Source organism: Myodes glareolus, chromosome X (genome assembly GCF_982192425.1).
Source record: "Myodes glareolus chromosome X, mMyoGla1.1, whole genome shotgun sequence".
NCBI classification, from domain to species: Eukaryota; Metazoa; Chordata; class Mammalia; order Rodentia; family Cricetidae; genus Myodes; species Myodes glareolus.
Genome location: NC_142053.1, coordinates 47,845,666 through 47,859,240, shown reverse-complemented (window position 1 = coordinate 47,859,240; position 13,575 = coordinate 47,845,666). Strand labels below are relative to the sequence as shown.

The 13,575-nt window shown below is 39.9% G+C and overlaps 1 protein-coding gene across 6 annotated transcripts in view; it reads left to right on the top strand.

The window, feature by feature from the left end:
- The window catches only part of Vsig1 (V-set and immunoglobulin domain containing 1), a 159,234-nt gene that overhangs the window by 79,460 nt on the left and 66,199 nt on the right, over positions 1–13,575 (top strand). For 3 of the 6 annotated variants that reach the window (XM_087903177.1, XM_087903176.1, XM_048428504.3), the window contains one exon: positions 6,537–6,655. The exons of the other annotated variants lie outside the window; for them this stretch is intronic. The gene's annotated coding sequence lies outside the window, so the exon portion shown is untranslated. The remainder of the gene's footprint in view (positions 1–6,536; positions 6,656–13,575) is intronic. 6 annotated transcript variants of the gene reach the window in all.

Here is a 13,575-nt window from a genome sequence, read left to right as displayed (position 1 = left end):
GAAGTCTGTAGTCGAAAGCTGCTTTGATAGATTGAAGCAGGACTGAATTCAGCATAAAGACCTGATTGCAAGGCTGCAACAGAAACTGCTGCTCTGCTACCAAAGTGGCGTCTTTGGTTTCAAAAGCTCGAGAGTGCTTATTACCAGCCAGAGAGAGGGAATTGTGCATAATGTGATTAAGTCTTGAAGGTTAGGGACTTCTGTAGTAGTATTTTAATAAGGATGTGAATGGAATATTTATTGTCGATATTGATATAACCCTTACTGCTTCTTTAAATGTAGAGTAGCCTAACAGTGACGTCACCCTACAGCTTGTGTGCTACAATAAAGATTCTAAATAACAGCAAGGAGAAATTGTTTTGTTGGGATGGAATGCCATTATGTGTTTTTGTGTAAATTGTGGTGCTGTTTCTCATTTCACTTGTGCTTTGTCTTTTAACAAGCATGCTTCTACTGCATTTTCAGGCCGCCTTCTAAACCTCTATAATCTGACACACAGCAAGGTCAGAGCAGTGTGCAATAATGTTGAATGCAAAAGGGAGGATCACACAGAGGAGCTATAATTTTCTGACCTCAAATTTTGAGCATTAGAATATATATAGCAGAGCTGAAATCAGTAGAATACATAATTATCCAAATAGGTGAGAAAAAGATATGGATTATTTAAAATGATTGACTGGAGTCAATCCAGGAGTACCAATCCTAGAAGATAATTCTGTGGGGATTGTAAAGACTAGAGAAAAGGGATTGATTTTTCTATGAGCAGTTGATCTTAGTCTTCAAACTGTATTTTTCTCTGGAAATATACTAGTACAAATCATTAGGAAGTACTTAGAAGAGGCCCATTAGTAATGAGGGTATCTAGGGGAAGGACAAGAACACAGATGGTGTACAGTAAATATTAACTAAGTCAAAGTGGCTCACCGCTGTAATCACAGCACTCAGAAGCACAGGCAGGAAGATTGCAAGTTCAAGCCTAGCCTAGGCTCCATAGTGAGACCCTAACTAACAACAGAAAAGTTAGGTATCTAGTTGACGTTCCAGCGTGGCTAGGTGAAGGGCTCCAAGACCCTATGCATAGTTAAAGAGCTATGGGAGTCAGACTGCTAAGGGAGGGGGAGGGTCAGTTTCTTTCAGAGACAAGCCCTCGTATAGGTTGTCCGTGCCTAAGTAGTCAACCCTACACACACAGAGAGAGAATGAGAATGTGGATTTAAGAAGGACTGGGGGTACAGGAGGAACTAGAGTGGGGAAGGAGGGGAGATACGATAAAAATACATTATACTCACGTATGAAATTATAAAAAAACTAAAAATGGGAAAAATGTAAAAGACTAGATATTTACAACGTTAAGGAAAGATAAGACATTGTATCCTCATAATGACAAAGCTCATATTACATCACTTCCCAAGCAAACATTTCACTAGGACTGGAAGAGAGGATGTGTTGCATGGGTTGGGCCTAGAGGTTGGAAATGGCTTAGTGGAATAAAGTCAGTGGGCAGAGGGGTCTGGACTGATGTACAGGATGTGTGTCCTGGTCCAAGCCTGGAGTGTTAGGAGGAGATCTGGTGGGGCGGAAAGGCTGGATGTGGCATGAGACGGGCCTGACAAAGCCTAGAGGTTAGTCAGACTAGGCCAGGGTACTAAATGTGGGGCCAGACTAGAGCTGATGGGTTGGGAGGGAACATGGAGGGGGGAAGATTGGCTATTGTGCTAGGTCCTGAAGAAGCATGTGCAGGACATAGTTGGGTAGAGAAGCTGCACGTGGCATGGATCATTTTTATTTGAAACAGGGTCTCGCACTATACTCCTGTAGTCTTGGTTGTCCTGGAAGTCATTTCGGTCCTCTGCGTCAGCCTCTCAAGTGAGCCACCACACCAAGTTAGAAGGCCCATTGCCCAAAAGTTTATAGGGGAAAAAAAGACAAGTGAAGTCATAGCAGGTGGGACATATAGAATTGGAGAAAGCAGGTAATTTTTATCTATCATTTTGCCTTGTTTTAAACTAGATACATTTGTAGAGCAAGAAGTAGAAATGGGGCAGCTTCCTGAATCAAATGGGCTAGTGGCACAGGTTATTAGACAAGGCAAGGAGGGACACCCGTTTTGTCATGTTTAAAAATTAATTCTTATTTGCCAGTTTTATGCATGTGTGTCATGAATTTTAGTCCTTCTCGCCCCATTAAACTGTCTCATCTCCCATTCTCCCTCTAAAGCACTGATTTCCTACAAATGGACTTCCTACTTTGACGATTTGTGTGTGACCCCCTGAGGTTAAATAGGATCGCCTGCATGAGTAAAAGTGGAAGGTGGTTAAGCAATTTATGAATAGTTGCATCACTGAAGAAAGTGACACCCTTTCCCACTGCCACCATTCCCTGTCAGGAGTCCCTCAGAAAAGAGCTGTGGCCTGGTGAGCCCTTCCCCTTTGCATGATGCGGTAAGCTCATGGGTGTGCTGATCATCTGTCCTTTATTTTCCTACCCTCTCTGTGATATTCTCTGAGCCTTGCAGTATGGAGCGGGGGTGTGTGTCCCATTTAGAGCCTAATACACCACTGTCACAGGAACTTATTGTTTTGCACTTTGGTCAGATCCAATGTGAGTCTTTTTATTACTGCGAAGAGAAGCTTTTCAGTTAAGGACCAAGAGCTACACTTATGTATAGGTATGAAGGCGTATATTTAGATGACAATGTGATACTATGTCAGTTTAACAAACCAATATTAGTAGATTCTTCCCTAGGGCCCAGGCCCTCCCCAGTCATAAGTTCTTGGCCAGGTTTACAGTCCCAGCATCCTCACCTGTGGATTGTGCGTTCATTAATCAGAAAATGTATGGTTACTCCTATAATAGCCATGCCACTATTGAACCAATGGACGTACCTATCCAGATGGGTCATTATTGGAGTTTGCATTGTTTGTTGCTGGGCAGAACTGTTATGGCACCTTCCAGCACTGCAAAAGCTAGCCAGCAAAGAGGATGCCTCCGAATCAGTACCAGTGTGAGGTGTCTTCAGCAATAAGGTCTTACCATTGAATTCTGTGGGGCAACACAGGACAACAAACAGCAATAGCTTGCATTATTTGGGAAGGGGTCTAAGGAACCCTCCTCAAACCATTTTATTTTTTTTTTTTTGGTACCTGTCCTGGAACTAGCTCTTGTAGACCAGGCTAGCCTTGAACTCACTGCTTCTACCTCCCAAGTGCTGGCATTAAAGGTGTACACCACCACTGCCCAGCTCCATTTTATCTTTTGAGACTCAAGGAAATGGGGAAACGTTATATGATTGGATAGATGGATGGATTTGCTGAGTTATCATGGAGCAAATCAGAACGGGAACCTTATACATGTCTTTAATACCAGTGAGTTCGAAGCCAGCCTGATCTACAAAGCAAGTTCCAGGACAGCCAGGGAAGGGCTATCACAAAAGAGAAACCTTGTCTTTAAAATCAAAAACAAAACAAAAATTAGAAAAGCTACTACAGGCATCTGTTGCCTTAACAGAAGATTTTTTTCTTTTTCACGGCAATGACACAGATCATTTACAGGCAGATACATTTAGAAAGACAGAAGCTTTAAAAATGAGTAAGCCTGAACTCAACTGGTAGTTTTCAAGCAGAACCCCAGAGCTGACTGCATGAAGACTTTCTCCAGCTTGAATCATCCCTAAAACTTTTGCAGAGTATTATTTTCCAAATGTGTTAAACTTTGTGGAGGATACAAATATGAAATAAGCCCCAGCAATTGCTGTTTCTTATATAAATCCATCCATCCACTAGATAGGATGCAGCAGGCAGAGGCACCTTAATGTAAATAGCCCCAGAAATATTCCATACACATAGTACAATATGTCTTTTATTTTGCTGTCATAAGAGCCTTCTAATCTAGAAAGATGGTATTCAGAGGAATTATGATTAGCAACACTGTAAGACAGATGTTTAAACACCCAAATCATGCAGAGAAACAACAGAATCTCTCTCTCTCTCTCTCTCTCTCTCTCTCTAAGAAATTAAAGAGAATATACATGTTATATCTTATGGTGATGATTTTATGTAAATTTATAATTCATAAATAAGCAAAAGCTTTATGAAGGAGGGTGTAGTATTTGCTGGGCCCATATAGAAAGAATAGGCTTGAGATTGGTGAAGATATAATGGCCAGGGAATGGCTCTCTGTTAGAGTACTTGACTAGTGTGTTCAAGGCCCTAGTTTTTTCCCTTTGCAGCACACATACATGAATGCACAAACATTATATACACGTGCGCAGGCACGGTAACTTTAATAATACAGGATTACATGGATGTATTTGATTTGTTCTCCAAAACAGTAAACAGGGAAATAATTTGCATTATAATTTCATCAACTGTCATAGTCCACTCCAGACCCTTAAGAGAGCTCTTCAGTTCCCCACATCAGCAACCTTCTTGAACTTTTAATTACTCTCAAATATGATTGTATTTGTACATGGATTCCCAAGACTGTTTCATTGTTGACAGCATCTTACTCAGCCCAATATCAATCTTTATAACCCAGTTTCTATCCTTTAATTTCCACACAGCATTAGATAAGACAATGGAGAAATGCCTGGTAGGTAAAGAAAATAGCACAAAGTTAGATAAATCAGAATGAATACGGTGTGCACCAGCAGAAAGTAAGATGAACTAATGAAACTTAGACTTCTACCTGGAAGCTATTTAATTCATTCTGTGATCATGATAAAGTCACTTTGGAGGCATTTTTCCCACTTGCTGCCCTCTTTATAGTTCTTGAGGCTCTGAACTCCTAGATTTCCTGGCTATTCTAGAGGTGGTCCTACTGTGCCTCTAAACTCTATGTGCATGCCAAAGGCAATGAGCTTCTGGGAGAGATTATGCTTGCCCTTAGCCACCATTGTGCATCATCCCAGCTGTCTTGGAAGATGGTAATTCTCAGGAGACCACAATTGTCCTGAGAAAAATTATTTTTGTAGTTTTCCCCACCTTCCTCCATGTCTTCATTCTTTTTTGTTATTTAACATATATTTATTGAATGTTTATTATGTGTCAAATTTTGCGTTATCTTTCAAAGATGAATTTGCAGTTTTCTGAGTATTTCTACCATTGCATTCTCTACTACTGATGTGGGATTCCCCTCTGTATGCTGTGAACGTATTTTATTACCATTGGTTAATAAAGAAGCTGCTTTGGCCTATGGCAGGGCAGAATAGAGCTAGGCGGGAAAACGAATGAAGAGATAAAGAAGGCAGAGTTGGGTAGATGCCATGTAGCTGCTGAAGGAGAAAGACACCAGAATCTTACTGATAAGCCACAGCCTCGTGGCAATATTAGATTAACAGAAATATTAATATTAGATTAACAGAAATGGGTTAATTTAAGATGTAAGCACTAGGTAGGAATATGCCTGAGCCACTGGCCAAACAGTGTTGTAACTAATACAGTTTCTATGTGATTATTCAGGTGTGGATGGCTGGGAAACAAAAGCGCAGTCTCCATCTTACAACTACCTTTGTCATTTGGTAAAAGTCTGACAAAGTCAGTCACATTAACAACTCAAACAACATAGAACAGTGGCACATGACTGTAACTCCCACACTTGAAAGGTGAAGATAAGAAGGCCAGCCTGGGTTACATAGTGTGTTCAAGGACAGCCTAGACTACATGAAACCATGTCTTTGAATAAAAGTCCTCAGAGGTATAAACTTAAGTGAATAATTTCAAAACTGTATATGTAGATATGCATATATTCAATTTGTCTATAAAACTCTGTATATTTCACCCCCAAATTAATGGAATATATAACTGCTAAGAGTGGTTACTCCTAGCTAGGGGAATTTGACTACTATGGGAATAGAGAGAACGTTTCTTTGTAATACTCTGTTCTACTTAATGGTTTGTGCGTTGTGAAGGAATTACTTTTATAATTAATAGACTTGATGTTAAAGACAAATCTTAAGACTGGGGACTTAGCTCAGTGGCAGAGGTCTTTTGTAGCTTGTGCAGGCCTTGGGGTGAATCCCCAGCACTGAAATAAAACATATACAAATCTAGCCATGCAGCAGAGTTCTTTCTTCTTACCCTTTCTTACCTCTTCCTCTTTCCATCTTTTTCTGCTCCTTATTCTTCTTCCTCTTACCTTTGTCTTTTATTTTTTTTCTTTAATTTCTTTTTCCATGTATTCATTTGTATGTTGGGGGAGACATGCATGGTGTGGAGGTCAGTGGACAAGTTGTGGGGATAGCTTCTCTCCTAGCATGGGGTTTGAACTCAGTTTATCAGACTCCCTAGCAAGTACATTTACACAATGATCCACATTTTTAAATATGTTCTATTTTTACTTCTTATTACATATGTGCATGTTTCATGGCTGTTATGTGCATGCAATTGCTTGCAAAGGCCAGAAGAGGGCATTTGACCCCTGGAACTGGACAAGTTAATAGACAGTGGGTGGTAGGAACCAAGCTTGGGTCCTCTGAAAGAGCAAGAATTCTTAACCCATGAGCCATCTCTCCAGCTCCTCACCGAACCATTTTTCAGGTCTGAAAGGTCAGAGGAGAAAAATCACAGTGAAAAGAAGTCTGCCAAGTCGGACACAGCTTCATCCACATGGCTGACTCCTCATGGAGTGGGGAAGCAGAGCCTCATCTAAAAGAAAGGTAATCGTGATGAAACCACGCTGTCAGTTCTATCCACCAGACAAGCCCACAACCCTCACAAGCCACAAATCAAGTTGCAAATACTGCACAGAGAGTGGCTTTGGTGGCCTGAGTCAGCCATGGAGAAGCAGACCTTGATGCAAATGGTTGTGGCTTGAAAGGAAATCTAGCGTTTACAACTGAGCTACCCTCGGGCTGGGAGTGGGGGGACTCAGAACAGGGAACAATCAAAAGTCAAGTCTGATCTGCTCACCACAGTTCTGTGATAAACGAAATCCCTGGGAGGCAATTGTGGGGCACAGAAAGGCTGGACACTGGTATGCTAAGTATAGGCTGGCAGGAGGGTTGGCTGGGCAGTAAAGTGTACATAGACAGCTAGCTGTGCTCTTGGTTATGTGCAAGCCAACCTCATGAATTGAGAGTGAATATGGAACTTAATAGCCCCGACCCTCAGGTTAGTGAGCGGGACAGCTTCTGAAGCCACCTACCTGCCGAATGCACTTTGGTAGTGAACTCCAAAAACTAAGTATCAACTGGACCACTTAACACACACCGCCTCATCCCTCCAGCAGGTTACTAATATTTGGTGGATTTTGAAAATAAAATGATAGGCCTGCCTGTCTAGACATCAGTCCTGTGGAAGGTTCTCTCACTTCCAAGGCACTTACACACTTACAGTGTTAACCACAGAAGGTATGAGCTGTGGAGTCTCAAGAAGGTGGGAGAACCTTCCCGGCCCGCAGACTGCAAAGCTGAGGGTAGCTAGCAGAGGCTCCTGGTGTAAAAGAAGGGGGGCAGGATTATTAAAATGGCGATAGCGCTGGCAAACATCAGACATGTTTGTCATACGGGCCCAGCACCAACATAACCCAAAGGAAAGCCATGAGTCCATGTCCCATGAACATCCCCACCCCTTACTACATATACTTGGGGGGGGTCTGCAATTTTTAAGGTCCCAGAAAGAAGCTTCTCCACCATTTTTTCAATTTTTTAAAATTTTGTTCTAATGTGTGTGCATGTATATGTATGTATATCTGTGTTTATGTAAATGTAGGAATATGTGTGTTGCGGTACCCTTATAGACCAGAAGAGTGTGTCTCATCCCTTGGAGCTGGAGTTGCAAGTGTTTGTGAAACACCAGACATGATGCTGGGATTTAAATTCTTGCCCTGCCCTCATGATTAACAGCAAGGTGCACTCTTAACTGCTGAATCATTGCTGTAGACCCCTTTTATTCTGTTTTATGTCTTGTATTCCCCCTTTGTTTACTGCTCTTCACTTTGTCATTTTTAAGACAATTTTTTAACGTGCATTGATGTCTCTCCTGCCTGTGTGTCACTGAGAAGGTTTCGGATCCCCTGAAACTGGAGTTGCAGACAGTTGTGAGCTGCCTTGTAGGTGCTGGGTTTTGAACCCGGCTCCCCTGGAATAGCAGCCAGTGCTCTTAACCACTGAACCATCTCTCTAGCCCCACTTTGTCCTCTTTTTGAAAATAAATACTTGTTTTGATTTTTTATTCCGCATTATGCATTTATCTAATTTTATTTACACCCTTTTTGATTATTAGACAAATTGTTTTTCCCTTCTGTTCCCTGTGTTTCCCCCTCCACTTTTCCTTTCTACTGTATTATGTCATATCTTGACTTTATCTTGTTGTTTTAAAGCTTTTATCTTCTTACCTTTTATTCATTTACCCAATTTTGATCAAAAACTTTTTAATATTGGGGAATTTTTCTATTTGCCTTTTTAATTTCCCTTTTGTAATCTCCTCTTTCCCTTTATTATAATAATCTACTCTTTTTAGCTTTCATTTATTTAACCCTGTACCTCTGTTTCTTCTTCCTGTGCCTTCCCTTTATCTCATCCATTCACTGTTTCTACATTTAACCTAAATAATTTTAACTTCATAGTACACTACATTAGTTATGTTGTTTTCATTTTATGGTCATTGTTGATGTAATGAGTTTAATAAATTAAGAACATTTTTATATCTTTCATGGCTTGGTATCATTGCCATCACAGTTTTTTATCCTCTCTGAGTGGTACTGGGGATTAAGCACTCAAGTCAAGGGTACCCACTAGGAAGATTCCCCCAAATAAAGCTGAAAGATGGATCCAAACCAAAATATACCCAAATTGTAGCATACAATACCAGGAACTTGAAAAATTAAAGCAATATAACTCAATTGAAAATACCATAAATCCTCAACTGTTGAATTCAAAGGAATTGAAACGAGTAAAATATGAAATGAAGTTTTAAGAAGTTTACTGGTCAAAATGATCATTGATATCTAAAAGAAAGTTGTTAGATATGAAAATAAAAGGCTGCTAGACAGATGTAATGGTTAAGAGCATTTTTTGCTTTTGCAGAGGACTTAGATTTGTTTCCTAAGCACCCACATGATGGCTCAGAGCCATCTGTAACTCCAGTTCCAGAGGACCCAAAGCCCTCTTCGGACCTCTGTGTGTACTAGGCAAGCACTGATGCACAAACATACATATACAGGCAAAACACACATAGCATAGAATTCAAATCTAAGACAAAATTAGATTAAGTAAGAAAACCAATCCAGGGCCTGCAGATGTAAGGCATCAACATAAAAAAGTTAGCAAAATGGGTGAGAAAATACACAGTGCTAATGGAAAAAGTCAGTAGCATAAGGAGAGAAATTCATCAAAGAATCTGAGGTTTTTTTAAAAAAGAAATGTTAGAAATGAGAAACTCAATCCAATAAAAACCCAATAGAAAACATTACTTATAGACTTGTACAAGGAGATCAAATAATACAGTGGAGAACAAGCTCAAGGAAATATGATATTAAAATATAAATTTAAGAAACGAGTATAATCACAATTCCAAGAACTCTAGAATACAATCAAGAGGGCAAAACTAAGAATCCACAGGATAAAAGAAGGAGCTTGAGGCTAAAAGGTATAGTGAGACTAACTCATAAATGAAGTAGTAGCAGAAAAGTCCCCAAATCTAGAGAAAGACATATACATCCAAACACAAGACATAATTAGAATCTCAAGTAGATAGGCCCAGAGAAATACTTCTTCATAACATATTGTAGTCAAAATATCATATATTCAAAATGAAGAAACAATATTAAAATCTACAAGAAATTATGATTTACCTAAAAAGTCATATATATATATATATATATATCAGAATAACATCAGGTCTCTCCTCAATAACCCTAAAAAGTCAGGAAAACAAGGAGCAATCTGTTTCAAACTTGAAAGTAAATAACTGCCAACCAAGATGTGTAGGTCCAGATAAACTACCTTTTTAATTTCAAGAGAGGAATACACGAGACAGAACTGGGAATGAATCCATCATCCCCAACACAGTAAATCAATAATTTTCTAATGCTAAAGGGAAAAGAAAACAACAGTAATAGCAAGAAAAAATTGAGTGCAAATAGCCTCATTTCTTCATTAAAAAGATGCGATTTGCAGACCAGATTAAGAAGAAGATGATGTTTTGACTCCAAGCAGTCCACCTCATTGGCAAAGACACTCACAGAATAAGGGTCAAAAGATGGTGTTAATTTATCAAGTAGCAGCTGGAAGCAAGCTGGCAGACCTAGCTATTCAGATATCTGACACAGTAAGCTTCAAAATAGAAAATATAAAGGAGGCAGCTATAATCAATAAATGGGATAATTCATCAAAAACTTATAACAGATGGGGCTAGAAATGTAACTTAGTTGGTAAATGGCTTGCGTAGCATGCAGGAGGGCCTGAGTTCAATGTTCAGCACCACATAAACTAGGTGTGATGGTTCACGACTAATCGTAGCACTTGGGAGGTAGAGACAGAAGGATCAGGAATTCGTGGTCATCCTCATCTGTTTACTGAGTCTCAGGTCAACCTGGGCTACATGAGACTCTGACTCAGAAAAAAAAAGTATTGATGGGCAAGCCTTGTTAACCAATATCTTTAAGAAGTGGGACCAAGTTAGGGTGTGACTTTCTGGGACCCAGAGAAAAACAGGCCACGGCCCAGGTGCTGTCTCTCTGTGTAGTTCCCTCGCCGCACAACTGAGCTTGGACTTCTCATTCCAGTTTCGTGAGTTTTCCCCTTATAATAATAAAAATATAATTGTTTATCTTTAAGCTAGCCTGGTTATTTCCCAAATTAAGTTAGCTTCTACAGTTGGCACCCAATTCATGGGGCTTGGGTCTCCACTGGTTCTAGCCAGCTGCCATCAGGCTTCATGCCATTCATTTGGGTATAGAATTTCCATGCAGCAGCCCCAAGTAGCTGCTAGATACAGTCCTTCATATTTTCTTATTAAATGTCTCAGCTGGCTTCTGGATCTAGTTTTCTGATGCTCAGGTGGGTCACAGGCTTCCCTGTTTGTCTCTGTTTGGTATTTGTGCTTGTGTAGCTGCTGACCAATCAGGGACCTCTGTGGAGCACATAGTCAGTGATTTACACTAAATAACTGTTTTCAATCTGAGCATATCTTTTAGCATTTAACGCTAAAATTCAGATTCAAACCAGCCATGTGGCTACAAGTATGCTGTGACACCTACTGGCAGGGAACGGTTATTGCACCTACTCCAGCTCAACCTTAATCACAGTTTGTTAAAATAGAAATGATAAATTTATGATTTAAAAGGGCAAGATTACAGACAATTTAACCATCCAGGAGTTCAGTAGCCTTTTTACTTATACCATGTATGATGTTATGCAAGGTTTATATGATTTCCCTCCTACATCCCTCTATTTGATTCTGGGAATTAGCTTTGTCCTTCACATTTTCTCCTTAAAAACATAGTTTAATAATAGGGCCAAGAATGAGGCACTTTTAGAAATGAAATAGTCTTTACAGACTGATAAGGATCAACTAAAAGGGAAATTCAGCACTCTGGAGAAGGATAAAGCCAATTTGACAAGCAAAACCCAGTCAATGACAGAGGGTGCTGAGACATTGAGAGAATTCATACTGTTGAATGTATTAATCGGATTCTGTCTTCTACTTTGTAGAAACTAACTCAATTCAGGAAATAACCAGGATAGCTTAAAGATAAACAATTATATTTTTATTTATTATAAGGGGAAAACACACAAAACCAGAATGAGAAGTCAAAGCTCATCTGTGCAGCGGGAACCACAGAGAGAGAGAGAGAGAGAGAGAGAGAGAGCGCACTGGGCTATGCACCTGTTTTTCTCCGGGTCCCAGAAAGCCACACCCTAACTTGGTCCCACCTCTTAAAGATAATTGGTTAACAAGGCTTGCCCATCAATACTTTTTTTTCTGAGTCAGTATTTTAGAAAAGAATCATACAACAAAGAAAGTTCACAACTGGATGGATCTGCTGCCGAATTTTACCAAACCGTTAAAGAAGAGCTAATACTAAAACCCCTTAAACTAGTTAATAAAATAAAAAGGAAGTAATGCTACAAAATTCATTCTGTGAAGCTAACCTCACCATGGTTTGAAAAATCAACAAGGACAGAACTAAGAAGGCAAATGCAGAATAGTTTACACGGTGAACATTGATGTAAAAATTTTCAATTAAATACTTGCAAACTGAATTCAAGGGCATGTGGTTTTACCCCCACATACATACAGGAGGCACCATGTGAACTCTGGATTTAAAAATTTAGAGTGCATGAAGTTGGGAGAGAAAAGATAGTAGAGGGGTTTGAGGGGAGGGAAGGGGTGAGTTTGATAAAAAAAATACATTATATGCATATATGAACTTCACAGTTGAAAAAGCAAACAAAAGACTCATCTACTATATCAAGTCAAAAGTATCTCATTATGTAGAAACTAATAAATACAAAACAACACATAAATACACTTAAGGACAGAAATCACAGGATCATCTAATAGATGCTCAAAAGACCTTTAATAAGTTTCCACATCTGCGGCGCACCATGCCCGTCTGTGCTCTGTGCGCCACCATACAGTTCATGAAACAGGCAAGGGGCTGGAGATTGAAACACACAAAGACTCACAGACAGAGACATGGATCATCCTTGAAACAGGAATGTCCCCTTTATTTTGTCCAGGGGCAGCTTATATAGGGATCCTTAACTGATAGCCACGCCCCAGCCAAACCCACCAGAAACCACTCCCCTGCCATCAGGAACTCCTGAGGGTCTCATGCTCAGAGCAGCTGCAAACATTACAAGACTCTCCACAGGGCAGGGTGCATGACACTCCCTTAGGTTGGAGGGATGGGGGTGGGTCTGTGGAGGGAGGGGGCACTAGGAGGAGGGGAGGGAGTGGGAATTTGGATTGGTATTTTTTTAAAGTAATGAAAGAAAGAAAGGAAGAAAAAAAGAAGGAAGGAAGGAAGAAAGAAAGAAAAAAAACCAAGTTGTTTACCAGAAATTCAGGACCTGGGGGGGTTCACAGCTCCAAACACACATCCTTTAAAGATAAAAGTCCTGAAGAAAGGGGGAGAGATGGCTCAGAGTTAAGAGCACTGGCTATTCAGCCAGAGGTCCTGAGTTCAATTCCCAGTACCCACATGGTGGCTGACAACCATCTACTGTGCCCTCTTCTGGTGCATGCCATACGTGCAGGTGGAACACTTCATAATAAATAAAGTTCTGAAGAAAATTGGAATAGACGGAACACAAACAGCAGACAACAGACTACATATAATCATACTATAGCCAATATACCACGTGAGAAAATCTGAAGGTGGCTCCTCTAAAAAAGACAGTGGTATCCATGCTTGCTGCTTTATATGATTGAAATCTCAGCTAAAGCAAAAAGACAATAAAAAGGGGATATGGATAAGAAAGGAAGAAGTCAAATCTGTTTTGAAGATGTCATGATCCTATACTTTAAAGACTCTAAACATTCCACCAGAAAACCTTAATCTGATAATCAATTTCATTTCTAATAATTTTATTTCTGATAAACAATTCCATTAAATTATGTTTCCAGA